Source organism: Pinus tabuliformis, chromosome 9 (assembly GCF_031772625.1).
Source record: "Pinus tabuliformis cultivar Carrire ecotype Pingquan chromosome 9, CPIR1, whole genome shotgun sequence".
Taxonomy (NCBI): domain Eukaryota; kingdom Viridiplantae; phylum Streptophyta; class Pinopsida; order Pinales; family Pinaceae; genus Pinus; species Pinus tabuliformis.
Genome location: NC_142307.1, coordinates 1387361157 through 1387380860, shown reverse-complemented (window position 1 = coordinate 1387380860; position 19704 = coordinate 1387361157). Strand labels below are relative to the sequence as shown.

The 19704-nt window shown below is 39.5% G+C and overlaps 1 pseudogene; it reads left to right on the top strand.

Annotated features, from left to right (window-relative positions):
* The first annotated feature begins 280 nt into the window (after positions 1-280).
* On the top strand, positions 281-18537 carry LOC149153693 (transcription factor bHLH70-like; annotated as a pseudogene).
* Positions 18538-19704: the final 1167 nt, after the last annotated feature.

The following is a 19704-nucleotide window of genomic DNA, read 5'->3' as shown; positions in this document are numbered from 1 at the left end:
GTAAATAAATCTATGAGTTGCATTTATTCCTATGATATGTTGCTAATTCTATTTCAAGAAGACTGACTGACACACATATATCATGTCATTTACTGCTATGATGCAGGTCACTTACTGATACAATGTAGGTGAATGAAGGTAGAAGATATTTCATTATAATATTGAAATATTTTTGTGAGAGAGGTAGGGCGATGTAGTAGAGCACTAACGCTGAGGCAGAAGCGAGTTTTCTTTTCCTGCAAAATTTGTGTACCTTCTGTATGAAATAGTCCTCCTTATCTGATTAAGGATGCATGCAATTATTCCTCCTCTTGTTGGGTATTTATTCTTCTTGTTGTTATTGGGTATTTGTGATCCTTTGATTTTTGCCTTTTGCACAGGATGGCTGCATGCACTTGAGAATTTCATAATCAATAAAGGCTCTACCCAAATTGGAAGCGCTTCTCAAGCAAGTTATTTTGGAGGACCGGCTTCACCAGCTTGCAGGGAATATCCTCTTCTTAACACTTTAAAAAATTCTCAGCGGCTTAAAATAGATACAGTCTAGGATTTCCTTTTGTATTTAGATCTTAGATGATACGCGTCAAATTTACAGTAATCATGGCTATATATTTATGCTCTGCCTTTCCCATAAAGACTGCCCATCCAAAATTCTCCAAAATCCCTCTCTAAACATGCGAACAAAAGGTTGGGATCTTAACCTTTTTCTGCCCCCTATTGCAACCTAGGACTAAATCTTATTCACCAGAGCTTCTTACCCTGCTATCTTTCTGCATTTCCTTGGATGTCTCTCTGGTTGAATGCATCCCGTGGCATCTACCTTTTTATCCATCCCGTGGCTTCTACCTTTTTCTCTTTTCTTTGCTTTTGAGACCTGGTAACTATACTTATTGCCAGAATAATTACTAAATTGTTGTTTAAATAAATTTCAGAATTCTACCTCATGGGAAGGGTTTCATATGAAGATGTTGGTTGAACCCTTGTAGCAGTGGCTTCCGCTGTTTCTTCTATGGCTTCAAATCTCTGGTACAAGGAGTTTAAAAATACATTTTTAGTAAGGAGGGGCATGTGGGGCTGCATGCAAGCCCCAGGTGGCTACTATGAAAGTTTTATTTTTTTATATTTAACTTTATATTAGTGACTATACTTTATACTTTTATTTTTTATTAATTTTTCTCTCCATATGAACTACAAATTTAATATAAAATAAATTTTATCACCCTTGCATGCAACACACATGTATTAATCAATATTGTTGTGGGTTCGCCATTTCTTAAATGCATGGAGAGGAGTTTTCGATTTTCGATTTTCCGGCGCTAAGCTGCCCAGAGGAGGAATTCTTGATTTTGTAATTACCTAAAGTGTGTTGGGATGCCTAGGGGACTTTTTTTCTGAATAATATCGCTCACCCGATCAGGCCATCAGGTCTACTCTGCTAAGGGGCACGGCTGGGGTTTGTCAAAAGGGCATTCTAGGGCTATGTTTGGTGGAATAAAATGTACGTTTCTTCCAGATCTCGAGGCAGTTGCAAGTATTCAGGCCCCTAAGCAGGGTGATGACATGTTAACCACCGGTCCCTACACCTGGTGATGATAATGCACAGTTTCAGGCACTAGCACTGTACACCCAAACCTTCTTGAAAATGCATTAGATAAGGGATTATATAAACCATGAAATAAGTGAAATTGCAGTACCATCTACGTTAGCATATTTAACAACAGAAGAAGCAGTTCAAGATTGATACCAGCGTGAGTCTTTGATCTAGTTTAAGAACCTGTAAAAGCATTCATTTAAGCTTCTTATAATAGTTGCAGCACTGTATGATTCACTCACACACTTAATGTAATTGATCGAGTTCAATCAAGCTACGGGTATTGTATCAAATCAGTGAATTCGTATGTCCTTCCTCTACACAGTCGTCAATTCCAGAACCATTAGAGATCCAAATGCAGCAAATCTCTGGTACAAGGGGTTTAAAAATACATTTTTAGTAGGGAGGGGCATGCTGATCATTCCTTCACAAATGCATTTATGGAGAGCCCCATGACTCTTGCATTTCCATTGGTCCTTTTGTAACTGCCAGCATTCATCATGTGGCCTTATCCCTCAATAAGCCTTGTGCCTGCGAATTAAAAACAGGTTCTGGCAGAAATTGTGCTGTAGAATCCCGTATACGTGAAATGAGTGGTCTGGTTTTCCGTTACTGGTATTAATTGCAGCAAGATCTGGAGCACGAGAGGCAGTATCATCAATGGAGCCAAATGACGCTAATACTATGAGTTAATCCTTTTGCACTAGAGTTCTACAACAACTATTAACTTCACCCTAATCAGGAAGTATAGTGTTGCACTTTTTAAGCCAAGCTCAGGAATTTGTTGAAATGTACTTTCAACTGTAGCGTTCGTTCAACAAAACCGCCAAACTTCCCCGCACCACCTTTTGTTGTATTGTGGTTTTCCTCCGAAGGAAGTGAGCATATTCAACGATGAAAACGTGTCTGAGCAGTCCTTGCCAAAACCACCATTCCCCGGCGTGTAAAGTTCAGTAAGGAAAGGCCTTGCGATATTGTCAACAGCTGTCCGATTAATTTGGGGCAGATCAACAGTTGATGTAAAGACCTGCACCAAGAGCCATTTAATACTTGACGTGACGTGAAAGTTTATTGACAGCCAGCGTTTATCATAAATTAATTAATGTGAAATTTATTATGGTCATAGAATGTAGGTAAGGTTTTTAATTTTATTGTTTTTTTATTTAACGGGAGTAGTTCCTCTTACGGGACAAGTAAAAGGTAAATATTATGTTTTTTTTTGTTGTTCGTTGACTATGTAATGTAGTGCAGCAGAGCACGAATGTAATTTTTTTTTAGAATGAAATGTAACCCAGTAGCGTGCGAATGTAAGAAGCGAATGAAATTTTTTTACACACAGCAGTGTAAATTTTGCAAGGAGAGACAGAGTGAAATTTTTGGGGACTGCCTCTGAAGCAGGCTTGGTGTACTCCCTCTGATGGAGGAAGAATTTTTGTAACAGCAGTCTTGTTAATGAATACAAAGTCTTTTTTTGGTGTGTGAAAAACTCTGTTTTCTGTGTTAAAAACATAGCATTATTCTCTGTTCATTTTTGTTTAGAATTATCATAAATTCCCAACATGGTATTAGAGCTTGTCCAGGCTCTTTGAAGGTGTCAAAGAAGCTAAAGGAATGATTTCTTGCTGCAGCAGCTTCTCCAGCAGAGTGAAGACTCAGTCAATAAAGAATCCAAGGTATTTCTCAAGATTAGTTTTTTGTTGAGGACAGCCAGTTATTTTAAATACACAGTCAAGTATTTTGAAGCATAGTTAAGAGTGCAAGAATGGCTGGAGCCAACACTAGCATGGGTATCTGTAATACTAAGCTCCCACAATTTAATGGAAAAAACTATGACTATTGGGCAATAACTATGAGAGCTTTGCTTGCTTCTCAAGACTTATGGGAATTTGTTGAGGATGGTTTTGAAGAACCAACAGATGAAAATGAGTTTAATAATTTAACTCAGGCAGAGAAAGATATGTTGAAGAGCAATAAGAAGAAGGATTCTAAAGCCCTCTACTTTTTGTATCAAGCAGTGCATGAGAGTGTGTTTCCAAGGATAGCAGTAGCTAAGAGATCCAAAGAAGCATGGAAAACTCTCAAGATATCCTATCAAGGAATGGAGAAAGTGAAGACAACAAAACTATAGTTGCTAAGGAGAGATTTTGAGACTCTCTGCATGAAGGAGTTAGATAATATTGACTCATTCTTCACACATGTGATTGGTCTGGTCACACAGATAAGGACTCATGGAGAGATTCTTGAAGAAAGGAGGATTGTGGAGAAACTATTGAGGATCCTACCCTCAAGATTCGATGTGATTGTCACCACCATAGAAGAGACAAAGGATCTCACAAACTTCTCAGTTGATGAACTACATGCATCACTAATAACACATGAGCAGAGATTGAGTAGAAATGAAAACTCATCTCTAGAACATGCCTTTAAGACCCAGATGTTCTTTGGAAGAGGAAGAGGTCAAGGCAGAGGAAACAAGAGAGGAAGAGGCAGAAGCCAAAATAGAGGTGGAAGAAACAGTCCAGCAAATGCTCAAGGAAGAGGTAGCAATCCAAATCAGAACCAAGGCCAAGGCAACAGTCAACAAAGTGGACAACATCATGTTCAAGGACAAAGGTATGATAAATCCAATGTCCAATGTCACTATTGTAAAAAATATGGGCATTATGCAAATGAATGTAGGAAGAAGCAGCATGATATGAGTAATAGAACTAGTGCAAATTTCACTAGAGAAAATATCAGCCAAAACAATTTTTTTTTAGCTTGTAATATGGCTGAAGCAAAGAGTGAAGATGTATGGTTTCTAGACTCCGGTTGCTGTTGGCATTATGATTCTGGTATGGCTTTATGATACATATGTTGTACTTGATGGCAACCCACTCATCTCAGATGATAAATTATAGTGCAGAAAAGTTCACGCACTTATATGCAGAGAAAAGCTTATTCTATGTAGAGAAACGTTCACGCACTTATATGCAGAGAAAAGTTTATTTCATGTAGAGAAAAGTTCACGCACTTTCATGTTGGAGAACTTACCTTTGGTCCATGGTAGTTAGTCCTTGGTATTTGAACCTATGGTTTTGGACCATGGTACCTCGTCAAAAGTGTGTATATGTTGGAGAACTTACCTTTGGTCCATGGTGGTTAGTCCTTGGTATTATTGAGCCCCATGTTTTTGGGCCCCTTGTATTGGTTATCTATGGTATTGATCCATGATTTTAGGAAGAAGCTTGCCTATATAAAGCAAAGGAGATCACTTGGCTAATTCATTCTTGCAAATCGAATATCTTAAGATCTAAAATATTGGGTTATTGTTTTAAAAGTTTGATCTATGAAAAGGAAGTTGAAAGCGAATCTGTGAAGGGTGATCTCTCGAGCGCTGCAGCTGCGGAAGTGCGGAGGCGCCACAGAAGGCGCAGTGCGGAGGCGCCACAGAAGGTGCAGTGCGGAGACGCCACAGAGGCACCACAGAAGGCGCAGTGCGGAGACACCACAGAGGCGCCACAGAAGGCACAGTGCGGAGGCGCCACAGAAGGCGCAGTGCGGAGACGCCACAAAAGGCGTAGTGCGGAGGTGCCACAGAAGGCGCAGTGCGGAGGCGCCATAGAAGGCGCAGTGCGGAGACGCCACAGAGGCGCCACAGAAGGCGCAGTGCGGAGGCGCCACAGAAGGCGCAGTGCGGAGGCGCCACAGAAGGCGCAGTGCGGAGACGCCACAGAGGCGCCACAGAAGGCGCAGTGCGGAGACGCCACAGAGGCGCCACAGAAGGCGCAGTGCGGAGGCGCCACAGAAGGCGCAGTGCGGAGGCGCCACAGAAGGCGCAGGTGCGGTGGTCGCGGCACCACAGAAGGCGCAGGTGCGGAGGTAGTACAGATATCCGCAGATCTATACCAGTGAAGTTGCGATCCCTGCTTAAAATTTGTTTTAACTGCCTTTGACTATTCTGCAGGGTTTTGGGTGCATAATTGATGTTTGGTTACTGGTATTGAGTTCAGATAACAGCATGATTAATGACTTATCTTTATGTACTAGATCTGGTTGATAACTCTCATAATATCATTGTATATGTATGGATCTGGTGATTGGGTGATTCAGAAGGTTGTTTGATTATGAGCTTCAATGTTGTTGTTGGATCCAGTTTGAAAATTTATGAAAAGTGGTCCTTGAAAGAAACGAAGTAGGGGGTTGTTGCTCCCTTCCAGGAGAGACTGGAAAACGAGAGAGAGTTGTAGCTCTCTGCAGGTTGCAGCCTGCGTACTGGTAAAGGACTGCACCAGTACAAAATCATTGTAACAGGAGTTTCTAATTTGAAAGAAGATAGAGACATATTGCAGCAGGTGGTTTTCACCCACATTGGGTTTCCACCTTATATCTGGTGTTCTTTGGTGTGACTATCTGTTTTTCTTGTTCATGCTCATTATTTTATGGTACTGATATGCAAAAATAATTCAAAGTGTAAATAAGGAATATTTGTTAAAATAACTTGATAATACTGATTCACCCCCCCTCTCAGTATTATTTTCAACAATTGGTATTAGAGCAGGTCCTTCAGAGAAGCTTGATCGCTTGAAGGTAGATCATTCATCATGAGCAACTACGAGAGAGAAGCATCAATCAGGCCACCAATTTTTGATGGGACGAACTTCAATTATTGGAAGATAAGAGTTACTGCCTATCTTCAATCTCTTGGTACAGAAGTTTGGGATATCATAGAGACAGGCTACACTTTTACTTCAGCTACTCCTACAGATTCGGCCGAGAAGAAGAAATATGAAACAAATGCGAAAGCAGTCAATACTCTATTGGGATGCTTATCCCAATCAGAATTCGTGAAGGTAATGCACTATAAATCCGCAAAAGAAATATGGGACAAAATTGTCACGAGCTGTGAAGGAGACGAACATGTAAAGCGTGCTAAACTTCAAACTTTCAGGATTCAGTATGAGAATCTCAGAATGTATAATGATGAAAGTGTGGCTAACTATTTCCTTAGGGTAGATGAAATTGTTAACTGCATGAAAAACTTGGGTGAAGAAATAAAAGAGGCTATTGTGGTTGAAAAAGTCCTAAGATCCTTGTCCCCCAAGTTTGAATCTAAAGTGTCCGCTAGAAAAAGCAAATCTACAAACTCTCACCATGTCTCAACTACATGGAATTCTAACTGCTTATGAAATGAGAAAGGGAGGTCCATCAGACAGAAGAGAAGCGGCTTTCAAGGCTTCAGGCAAAGGAGATTACTATGAAGCAAGTCACGTGCTAGAAGAAGAAGAAGAATAATCAAATTTTGTCAGAAATCTTCAAAGGGGTTCTTGAAGGTTCAGAGGTAAGTTACCTTTTAAATGTTTTGCTTGTGGAAGAGTAGGTCATTATGCTGCAAAATGTCCTTATAAGGATAAAGGAAAGGAACCTGCTAGATGGAACAAGAAACAGAGTGCAAACAAGAAAAGTTACTACACTCATAAAGATAGTGATGGTCAATCGATTAGTGATGAAGATGAACAAGGTAACGACTATAAACTGTTAATGGCATTTGAAGATGATGATTATATGGATGCTATAGATTTGGATAGCCTTTTTGAAGAAATTACTAGACTCAAGAGATGTATAGAAGAAAAGAATATGATCATTGATACTCTACAATTTCAAATTGATGAAAAGGAAAAACATCTTGAAAAATTAGAAGGTGAAATTGTTGGTCTTAGAAAAGAGATTGAGAAAACAAAAGCTATTAATCTTAAGTTTGTCAAAGGATCTGAAACTTTGGATGAGATTATCAATGTACAGCGTTCTCCACTAAACAAGACAGGTCTGGGCTATAATGGAGAAACTTCTCAAGCAACCACTTCAAAAAGTTATCTTGATGCAGCAAGAAGAAATGAGCAAAAGCACAATGAAGACCATCAGGCAAGGCAGGGACGAATTGCAAATAGAGACCATCAAGGGCAATCTGTTTTAAGGGTGAACAAAAGCTACAACCAGCCACAGGTAAAATCTTCTCAATTTAGTTCAAGAATGGATGACAATAGAAATTACAATCATTTGGCCGGTAGATTTGATAACCGCAGAAATTTCTTCAATGGACAATGTTTCTCTTGCCATAACTTTGGTCACAAAGCAGCTCAATGTGTTGCATATAAACAATCATGACTAGAGAAGCTCAAAAACAAAGAAGTATGATCGGGATTACAAAAAGGACCTATAACAACTTTTCGGCTCTTGAAAATGAAGTTGAATGTTCTATTTGCAATAACTTTGGTCATGAAGATTCTGAATGCAGGAGCAGGTTTCAGCAGACAAAGGAACAAGCCTCAAACACCAAAACATGGAGAATAAAGGAACCACAAACAGAAAGATGTGGGATAGCATTCTATGCAGAGGGACAGGAAAATCTATGGTACATTGACAGTGAATGTTCGAAGCATATGACAGGTGATAAAGAAAAACTTGAGTCTATTCTGCTCTAGAAAAGGGAAAGAAAGTTTCTTTTGGAAATGATACTCCTGCAACTATAAAAGGAAAAGGCACTGCTCAGTTAAAAGAAAAGGTCAAGGCTGGAAATGTTTTGTATGTTGATGGATCGAAACATAATCTTCTAAGTGTCAGCCAGATGTGTGATCAAGGAACCGAGGTGATATTTAGAACAAATGGATGTCTTGTTCGTGATCTTGATACAGGTAAAACGGTGATCAAAGGTAAAAGAACTCCAAATAATCTATACGTATTTGAAGAAGGACAACAACAATGCTATCTAAGCAAGGATGATGAACACTGGCTATGGCATCGGAGGTTGGGGCATCTAAGCTTTTCACAAATAAGGAAAGCATGCAAATATCAGGCAGTTCGCGATCTTCCAGATATCAAAATTCCAGACAACACCATATGCAAATCATGTCAGTTTGGAAAGCAAACCAGAACTAATTTTCCAGAGAAGGAAGGATCAGCTAGCATGCCTCTTGAGCTAGTACATACAGATACATGTGGTCCATTCAGAAAAAGAACACCTCGAGGAGAAGAATACTTGATATTATTCATTGACGATTTCTCCAGGTTCGTCTGGTTAGGACTAATGAAGCACAAAGATGAAGCATTCGAAAAATTCAAAGCCTTGATTGAAAATGAATCAGGATACAAAATTAAGTGCCTCAGATCTGACAGAGGTGGGGAGTTTACCTCGAATGAATTTTTCAATTTTTGTGAAGAACATGGGATAAGAAGAGAATTCTCTACAGCTAGAACTCCTCAGCAAAATGGAGTTGTGGAAAGAATGAACAGAACAGTCCAACAAATGGCTCGTGTTATGCTTGATGAGTCGGGTACTCCCGCAACTTTCTGGGGTGAAGCTACACATGCTGCGGTTGTTATTCTCAACAAAACAAATGTCCGTGTTAACAGCACTCAAACCCCTCATGAGCTCTGGTGTGGTGAGACTCCATCGGTGAAGCACTTCAAAATCTTTGGGAGCAAATGTTATATTAAGAATACTGATGAGCAACTTGGCAAACTTGAACCTAGAGCAGATGAAGGCATTCTTCTTGGTTATTCTCCACATAGCAAAGCATACAAGTGCTACAATAAAAGACTTGGCAGAATTGTTGACAGCATTGATGTAGTGGTTGATGAGAAGGGATACATTCCTAGGCAAGTACATCATGAAGACATCGAAGAAGATGAAGGCTACCCTCAAAGACAGAATGATGAAGAAGAAGAACCAAAGGAGCAGACAAGAATAGAAGAGAAGACTCCATCCAGATATGTTCAGAAGAATCATCCAGAATCTCAGATTGTGGGGCAGAAAGAAGCAGGTGTACAAACAAGAAGAACAATTGCAGAAGCTTCAAGCTATTTGGCATTACTCTCTTCCACTGAACCACAAAATGTGAAAGAGGCATGCAAAGATGAATGTTGGGTCAAAGCAATGGATGAAGAACTTGAGCAGATCGAAAAGAACAACACTTGGGAGTTGGTTCCTAGACCAAAAGATAAGAATGTTATAGGAACAAAATGGGTCTTCAAAAATAAATTGAATGAAAATGGAGAAGTAATTAGAAACAAGGCCAGACTTGTTTGTAAAGGGTATGCGCAGCAAGAAGGAATAGATTTTGAAGAAACCTTTGCTCCTGTTGCAAGACTTGAGGCCATCCGAATGTTCCTTGCTCTCTCAAGCTTTCAAAACTTCAAAGTATTTCAAATGGACGTGAAATCAGCCTTTCTGAATGGAGACTTAGAAGAAGAAGTATATATTGAGCAGCCAGATGGTTTCATTCTTGGAAATGATCCAAATCTTGTATGCAGATTGAAAAAGGCTCTCTATGGTCTCAAACAAGCTCCAAGGGCTTGGTACTATCGTTTGGACAAATATCTTCATCAACAAGGTTTTTCAAAAGGATCAGCAGATAGCAATCTTTATATAAAAGTTGAAAATGACAAATTGCTAATACTTGTTGTGTATGTAGATGACATTATCTTTGGCAGCAATGAAGAAGCTATGAGTCAAAGCTTTGCCTTGGTCATGCAGAAAGAATTTGAAATGTCCTTGCTGGGAGAACTGGCATATTTCCTTGGTTTGCAAATCCAACAAAAGGAAGGAGGAATCTTTTTGTCTCAAACCAAGTATCTCAAACAGATTTTGAATAAATATGGCATGGAAGATGCAAAACCAGTATGTACACCCATGGTCACAGGATGTAGCCTCAGTGCAAATGATGAATCTGCAGCAGTACATCAACCAACCTACAGATCTATGATTGGAAGTCTACTTTATCTGACAGGTACCCGACCGGACATCATGCATGCAGTTGGAATAGTTGGAAGATTTCAGGCAAATCCGAAGGAGACTCATCTTCATGTAGTGAAGAGAATTTTCAAATATCTTCAAGGGACTCAAAATTATGGTTTATGGTATCCTAGATATACAAATCTCACACTTCATGCTAATACAAATGCCGATTGGGCCGGAAGCGTGGATGACAGGAAGAGCACAAGTGGTGGCGCATTCTTTATGGGTTACAGACTAGTATCTTGGTTCAGCAAGAAACAGAGTTCGATTGCCTTATCTACAGTTGAAGCAGAATATGTTGCTGCTCCATCTTGCTGCACTCAACTCCTTTGGATGATGCAGACCTTGCAGGATTTTCAAATCACTTGTACACCACCTATCTCCATCTTATGTGATAACACAAGTGCAATCAGCATCTCAAAGAACCCAGTCATGCATTCAAAAACCAAGCACATACCAATCAAGTATCATTTTCTTCGAGAACAAGTGCTTGAACAGAAGGTCAAGTTGGAGTATGTTCCTTCTAAGGAACAAGTTGCTGATATACTCACCAAACCATTGCCCAGAGAGACTTTTGAATACCTCAGGAAAAAGCTGGGGGTTGTTGATGCATCATCTTGTTGTTGAATCTCTTCTGATTGTTGGTTGTATGGGAATATGCGTACATGTGCTGGGTTGCGGATTGGTTGAAGATCAAATAGCACTGGTTCAGGGGAAGCTTATAATGCATTGTTGGCATTATGGAGGATGTACAGAAGGCGATCATGGATGCTGATCTGAATATTACTGCAATATGTCTCTATCTCTTTCATGGTCATTTATGGTGTTTGGTGGATTATGTTTCTTCTTTACAGATCTGGTTCATATTCAGGGGGAGCATGCTCTTAGGGGGAGCATAACCCTTTGCCCTTGATGTCAAAGGGGGAGAATGAGCTGAAGATTTTGAGGTTGCCATCAAGTCCAAAGGGGGAGATTGTTGGCATTATGATTCTTGTATGGCTTTATGATACATAAGTTGTACTTGATGGCAACCCACTCATCTCAGATGATAAATTATAGTGCAGAAAAGTTCACGCACTTATATGCAGAGAAAACCTTATTCTATGTAGAGAAAAGTTCACGCACTTATATGCAGAGAAAAGTTTATTTCATGTAGAGGAAAGTTCACGCACTTTCATGTTGGAGAACTTACCTTTGGTCCATGGTAGTTAGTCCTTGGTATTTGAACCTATGGTTTTGGACCATGGTACCTCGTCAAAAGTGTGTATATGTTGGAGAACTTACCTTTGGTCCATGGTAGTTAGTCCTTGGTATTATTGAGCCCCATGTTTTTGGGCCCCTTGTATTGGTTATCTATGGTATTGATCCATGATTTTAGGAAGAAGCTTTCCTATATAAAGCAAAGGAGATCACTTGGCTAATTCATTCTTGCAAATCGAATATCTTAAGATCTGAAATATTGGGTTATTGTTTTAAAAGTTTGATCTATGAAAGGGAAGTTGAAAGCGAATCTGTGAAGGGGGATCTCTCGAGTGCTGCAGCTGCGGAAGTGCGGAGGCGCCACAGAAGGCACAGTGCGGAGGCGCCACAGAAGGCGCAGTGCGGAGACGCCACAGAGGCGCCACAAAAGGTGCAGTGCGGAGACGCCACAGAGGCGCCACAGAAGGCGCAGTGCGGAGGCGCCACAGAAGGTGCAGTGCGGAGATGCCACAGAAGGCGCAGTGCGGAGGTGCCACAGAAGGCGCAGTGCGGAGACGCCACAGAGGCGCCACAGAAGGCGCAGTGCGGAGACGCCACAGAAGGCGCAGTGCGGAGGCGCCACAGAAGGCGCAGTGCGGAGGCGCCACAGAAGGCACAGTGCGGAGACGCCACAGAGGCGCCACAGAAGGCGCAGTGTGGAGGCGCCACAGAAGGCGCAGTGCAGAGGCGCCACAGAAGGCGCAGGTGCGGTGGTCGCGGCGCCACAGAAGGCGCAGGTGCAGAGGTAGTACAGATATCCGCAGATCTATACCAGTGAAGTTGCGATCCCTGCTTAAAATTTGTTTTAACTGCCTTTGACTATTCTGCAGGGTTTTGGGTGCATAACTGATGTTTGGTTACTGGTATTGAGTTCAGATAACAGCATGATTAATGACTTATCTTTATGTACTAGATCTGGTTGATAACTCTCATAATATCATTGTATATGTATGGATCTGGTGATTGGGTGATTCAGAAGGTTGTTTGATTATGAGCTTCAATGTTGTTGTTGGATCCAGTTTGAAAATTTATGAAAAGTGGTCCTTGAAAGAAAAGAAGTAGGGGGTTGTAGCTCCCTTCCAGGAGAGACTGGAAAACGAGAGAGAGTTGTAGCTCTCTGCAGGTTGCAGCCTGCGTACTGGTAAAGGACTGCACCAGTACAAAATCATTGTAATAGGAGTTTCTAATTTGAAAGAAGATAGAGACATATTGTAGCAGGTGGTTTTCACCCACATTGGGTTTCCACCTTATATCTGGTGTTCTTTCGGTGTGACTATCTGTTTTTCTTGTTCATGCTCATTATTTTATGGTACTGATATGCAAAAATAATTCAAAGTGTAAATAAGGAAGATTTGTTAAAAGAACTTGATAATACTGATTCACCCCCCCCCCTCTCAGTATTATTTTCAACAGTTGCAGTAACAATATGATAAGAAACATAGCCCTGTTTTCTATGTTAGATCAGAGTGTGAAGTCACAAGTCACACTAGGGACTGATAATAAAGTTTATGTTATAGGAAAAGGAGAAGTAAATGTCTTAACAAAGAAAGGTGAAAATAAAACCACAACAGATGTTTATTATGTTCCTGGAATGAAATGTAACCTCTTAAGTATTAGACAGCTTGTTTAAGGGGTACAATGTTTTCTTTGTGGATGATGTATGCACCATCATGGATAAAACATCCAACAAACAATGTATTGCTGAAGTGAAGATGACAAGGAACAGGATGTTCCCTCTCAGAATGATAGAAGATTTTAAAAATAAAGAAGAAATAGCAGCAGTGACACAAGAGGCTTTCCAAAGCGAACCGAAAGATGAAAATTGGTTGTAGCACTTGAGATTTGGACATCTCAACTTTGGAGGTCTTAACTTGTTGAATAGAAAAGGAATGGTAAGAGGATTACCATTGATAGAGAAACCAGACAGCGTTTGTGAAGGTTGTATCTTGGGGAAACAACACAGAGAAAGTTTTCCATCTGGGAAAATCATAAGGGCAAAAGAACCCTTAGAGATTGTCCACTCAGATTTATGTGGACCGATGCAAACTCCATCACTTGCAGGAAGCCACTATATACTAACATTTATTGATGATTTTACTAGAAAAACTTGGGTTTATTTCTTGAAGAACAAAAGTGAAGTGTTTGAAAGATTTTAAAATTTCAAAGCACTTGTAGAAAACCAAAGTGGGCTACATATCAAAGTTCTAAGAACTGATAGAGGAGGTGAGTATATCTCCAAAGAATTTCTACGTTTTTGTAGAGAAAATGGAATTCATAAGCAATTTACCACTAGGTACACTCCGCAGCAAAATGGAGTTGCCGAAAGGAAGAATAGGACAATCATGGATATGGCGAGGAGTATGTTAAAGGCAAAGCCTTTGCCAAATTATGATTGGGTTGAAGTTGTACACTGTGCAGCGTACATTTTGAATAGATTCCTTACAAAAGCAGTCATGAACAGAGTGCCGGAAGAAGCATGGAGTGGGACAAAGCAAGGAGTCACCCACATGAATTTTTTTGGATGTGTGGCTTATGCACACATTCCAGATCAACTAAGGAAGAAGTTGGACACCAAAGGGGAGAAATGTATTTTCATTGGATACAGTGAGGAATCCAAAGCTTATAGATTGTATAACCCATCTACCAAGAAGCTTATTGTGAGTAGAGATGTTCAGTTCATTGAGGAGGAAACTTGGGATGGAAGCATAGAGAAAACAGTGAATGTTAAAAACTCTTTGTCACATAATGAAGATGATGAGGAGATGGTTGAAATACATCCCCAAACAGCAGCACCAACACAAGGACAGAAAGAGACACCCTTGAGGAGAAATGAAAGTGCTTCTTCAAGCACACCACAAGGACGAAATTCAAGTGCTTCTTTAAGCACTTGTACACCAAATGAAAGAGGTAAGAAGTTCAGAAATTTAATTGACATTTATGAACAAGAGGCAGCAAATGAAGGTATGAACTCTTTGTTTGCTTTATATTGTCATGTTGATGACCCTGTTCATTTCGAAGAAGCAATTAAGGATAGGAAATGGATAGAAGCTATGGATGAGGAGATCAAAGCCATAGAAAGAAACAAGACATGGGATTTAGTTGAACTACCAAAAGGAAAGGAAGTCATTGGAGTTAAATGGGTCTACAAGACCAAGAGTAATGCTGAAGGAAAAATAGAAAGACACAAGGCAAGACTAGTTGTCAAAGGATATAAGCAGCAGTATGGGAGAGACTATGAGGAAACTTTTGCACCGGTTGCTAGAATGGAAACCGTGAGAGCAGTGTTGTCCATAGCAACACAAAACAAGTGGAAAGTTTACCAAATGGACGTGAAGTCAGCATTCCTAAATGGAGTGTTAATGGAAGAGGTTTACATTGAACAACCTCTAGGCTATGAAAAGAAAGGCTAATAGCACAAAGTGTACAGATTGAAGAAAGCTCTTTATGGGCTGAAGCAAGCACCAAGAGCGTGGTACAGTAGGATAGATTTCTATCTACTGGAAAAAGGATTTGAAAAGTGTGAGGGAGAACCCACCCTCTACATCAAAGAAAAGGATGGTAAATTACTAATTATTGTGTTATATGTTGATGATGTTATTTTCACAAGTAATGATGATTATATTATTGAAAATTTCAAAACAGTCATGAAAGAATAATTTGAAATGACTGACATGGATTTGCTCAGATACTTCTTAGGAATAGAAGTAGAACAAAATGGAAATGGAATTTTTATATCACAAGCAAAATATGTTAATGAAGTGTTGGAAAGATTTAATATGCAGGAGAGCAAAGCAGCAATCACTCCCACAGTGATGGGATTAAAACTCAGCAAAGAGGACAGCAGCAAGGATTTTGATCCTAGTTTGTACAAGAGCATAGTTGGCAGCCTCATGTATTTGACTGCAGCTAGGCCAGATATAATGTATGCTGTTAGTTTAATTTCTAGATTCATGGACAGGCCAAAAGAAGCACATTGGCAGGCAGCAAAAAGGATTCTGAGGTATGTTAAAGGTACTAAAAGGTTTGGAATTTTATATACTACTTCAGAATGTTAAGATTTAATTGGATACAATGATAGTGATTCGGCTGGAAGTGTAGATGATCGGAAAAGCACATTCGATTATGTTTTTCACATGGGTTCAGGAGCCATTTCATGGGCTTCTAAAAAACAACCTATCGTATCATTATCTATAGTAGAGGCAGAATATGTGGTAGCTACAACAGCAGCGTGTCAAGAAATTGGATGAGAAGGATGTTAAGGAGTTTATGCCAAGAGAAAGCAAAAGGAACTGTGATTTTTTGTGACAATAGCTTAGTTATTGCATTATCCAAGAATTTTGTGTTTCATAAGAGAACGAAACACATTGACACAAAGTTTCATTACATCAGGGAATTGGTAAACAATGGAGAAATTGTCTTACAACACTGCAGAACTCAGGAGCAGGTTGCAGACATTCTGACCAAACCATTGGGGCAGAAAAGTTTTGAGTTTTTGAGGAAATGTCTGGGTATGACTGATAACCCAGCAGTTGAAATTAAACAAGAGTGTTGAAATGTACTTTCAACTGCAATGTTTGTTCAACAAAACTGCCAGACTTCCCCGCACCGCCTTTTTTTGTATTGTGGTTTTCCTCTGAAGGCAGTGAGCATATTCAATGATGGACACGTGTCTGAGCAGTCCTTGCCAAAACCACCATTCCCTGGCGCGTAAAGTTCAGTAAGGAAGGGCCTTGTGATATTGTCAACAGCCATCCGATTAATTTGGGGCAGATCAACAGTTGATGTACATGCCTGCACCAGGAGCCATTTAATACTTGACGTGACGTGAAAGTTTATTGACAGCCATCGTTTATCAGAAATTAATTAATGTGAAATTTATTATGGTCGTAGAATGTAGGTAAGGTTTTTAATTTTATTGTTTTTTATTTCACGGGAGTAGTTCCTTTTACGGGACAAGTAAAAGGTAAATATTATGTTTTTTTTGTTGTTCGTTGACTATGTCATGTAGCACAACAGAGCGTGAATGTAATTTTTTTTTAGAATGAAATGTAACCCAGCAGCGCGTGAATGTAATAAGCGAATGAAATTTTTTTATACACAGCAATGTAAATTTTGCAAGGAGAGACAGACTGAAATTTTTGGGGACTGCGTCTGAAGCAGGCTTGGTGTAATCCCTCTGATGGAGGAAGAATTTTTGTAAAAGCATTCTTGTTAATGAATACAGAGTCTTTTTTTGGTGTGTGAAAAACTCTATTTTCTGTGTTAAAAACAGAGCATTATTCTCTGTTCAATTTTGTTTAGAATTATCAGAAATTCCCAACAGAATTCGCTCACAACTGAACTTGGACTAACTATTGTTGCAACATTATTAACTTCCATATTCGCAGTATTGCACTTACAAAGCTAAGGTCTAGAATATATTGAGAATCGAGCTTGGGTTAATATGATAATCTAGCTTGGGCTATGAAAATCAAATTTCTATATATGGTAAACTCATAGAAATTTATACCTAAACCTTGCCTTAAGAAGAACATGGGATGTGATTGGGATTAAGTTGTAGTTATGCAAAATATTTGGGTGGGCTAGGCAAAGTGCCTAGTAAATATGAATCTGTATGTTCATCGTTTTGTGTGAGAAGGCCTGATTTCACTTGCATCTAGTGTTTGTGATAGAAAAAGGCAATGCAATCAATATGCACCAAATAATAGAAAACTTTTGAGTCATAACCTTTATCGAGTTCTGCAATGTTCTTCTTTTCAAATATTTTTCACACTCCCAATGCCATGCTACTGGTGTTGTGTATATTGTATGCCTTGGTCAAAAACATAATTTGCCAGATGAAAAAAACGTTTAAACTTTTGTTATATGCTGTTGCAGGACCCTGAAGGTGCAGGCAAGATGAAGTGGATGTATTCTGGTGTGCACAAAACAAGTCCATCTCATTAATTTGAATCAGAATGTGCTAAAATGGGGAGCTCATGCAGGCCAATAGAGGTGTTGGGCTCACAAGCGCCATTAAATTTTGGCTCTTAGGAAAAAGGATTCTCTGAGACATTGAATGTCTTTGGAGATACTAGGCAATCAAACTTGGCCCTCTTGCACATGCTGGAAGGCATAGGAATGAACGGAGACGAGGCCGGATCAGTACCAGCTTGCAGCTTCAGTCATGGCCCATAGCTCCTGCTTCCTGTGCTAGAGCAACAGAGGCCATGGGGATTTCAGGAGCTGCTATCATTTCCGATCTGTGATAATGATAACAAACGTGAAAGTCAATCCCTTGATGAGTTTCTGCACGGTGGTCATGGATCTGAATATGATTTGAATCTGACAAGCTGTAGAAGGGCAGAATGGCTCAAATATAACTTTATGCAGAGGGTTGAAGTTCAGCCTTTTGAACTTGAAACCTGCATAACCCATGTCTCGGAATCATGTACTTCGCTTGTCAAAACTGAAGCAAAAGATTAGTTCTCCAGCTTGGATGCCCCAGAGGAGGGTGTGAGCTCTTCAAGCTGGGAGCCCAACTCATCTAACACTATGAATTTTTCAGAAAATTGCAACGGCAAGAGATTGGGGAATATTAATGGTTACCAAGCCAATACAGCCACCCATGAATGAATTAGGAAGAGGAAGTGTTCCAAGGTCTGCAAGAATAGTGAAGAAGTGGAGAGCCAAAGGATGACTCACATTGCTGTTGAGCACAATAGGAGAAAGCAAATGAACGAGAATTTAACAGTCCCGCGTTCCTTGATGCCAGTCTCTTTCATCCAAAGGGTACAAATTCTACACCATTATATTGTCATTTCAATTCCTATAACTTGATATGAAATTTATGGCTTAGGGATTTATTTGGGTCATATATGTCTTTGTTCAGGGAGACTAGTCCTCCATTATTGGAGGTGCAATTGACTTTATTTTCCCAACGTCATTTTGTTGATCTTTAACATTTCCTTATAAATGGACGGTTTATCTTTGACATCACTCTGTTTATGCTTCAATGTTTTGGTCAATTCTTTGTCATTTATTCTTGTTTTTTAACTTTTCCTTGTAATCTCAGGGTTCATATTTGACATAGATTGTCTGTTATTCTTTTCAACACTCTCTTGTTAATTCAAAGCTCATGTAAGGAATTACTTGTTCTTGTATGCATTAAAACTGGAAGTACAGGACTTTTTGGTTGCATCTCTTTTAGCACATAAGATCCAAAAAGGCTCATTCCACAGAACCCCAGTGTGATGGGTTATCTTTGTTCTTGTGTTTACGCTCTTTCTTGCAAGCCAAGTATCCAAGATCAAATCTAGTGCAGGTAAGCTCTTTAATTTAATTGTTATATAAATTCATTCATTAGGTCTATTGACTGGATTATTCCCTGGTGGTGTTGTCACTGATTACATAACATCGTGCATCTGCAGGCATCCCTAATTGCATTGTGCACTTGCAAATAGAATATTAAGTCGTTAGCAATGGATAGATTATATTCAAATGAATAATAGGAAGATGCTCTACTACAGAGGCTGTAAAGAAGATTCTTAAAAATCAATCTTCTATTCCTATTCTAGGTTTAGAACAGACAATAGACCATTTAAGTGATTTTATTTTGGATTTGATTTAGCAAGATATATTTGCATACTTTTCATAATTTATGATTATAAAGCTTCAATTTCAAGTTAAGTGCTTGTCTTTAATATTTTGGTCACGGTTACTAATTACAGATTTCATTTGTTTTCTTAAGAATGAGATACGAAATTTCACTACAAAGATAGTGGAATTGATGAAGAAAGAAAAGCTCTTCGCATGGCAAAGTGGACCCATTATATTAACACAGGTACCCTGTCTTGTTGTGATACTTGTCTTCAGTGTTGAGTCTGAAGTATGGCTTTCTGGTCTGACCCATAAGTTTATGCAGATTGAGGATGAATATGGTAACGTGGAGAAACCTTATGGAGGAAAGGGCCAGTCATATATACAATGGACTGCAAAAATGGCATTATCATTAAATACAGGCCTCCCTTGGGTGATGTGGACTGAGAATTAGGCAAGATGGTAATGTTTTCTTGCCTCATCACAACTATAAAGCATATTTACAGGCTCTTCCAAATTTTGA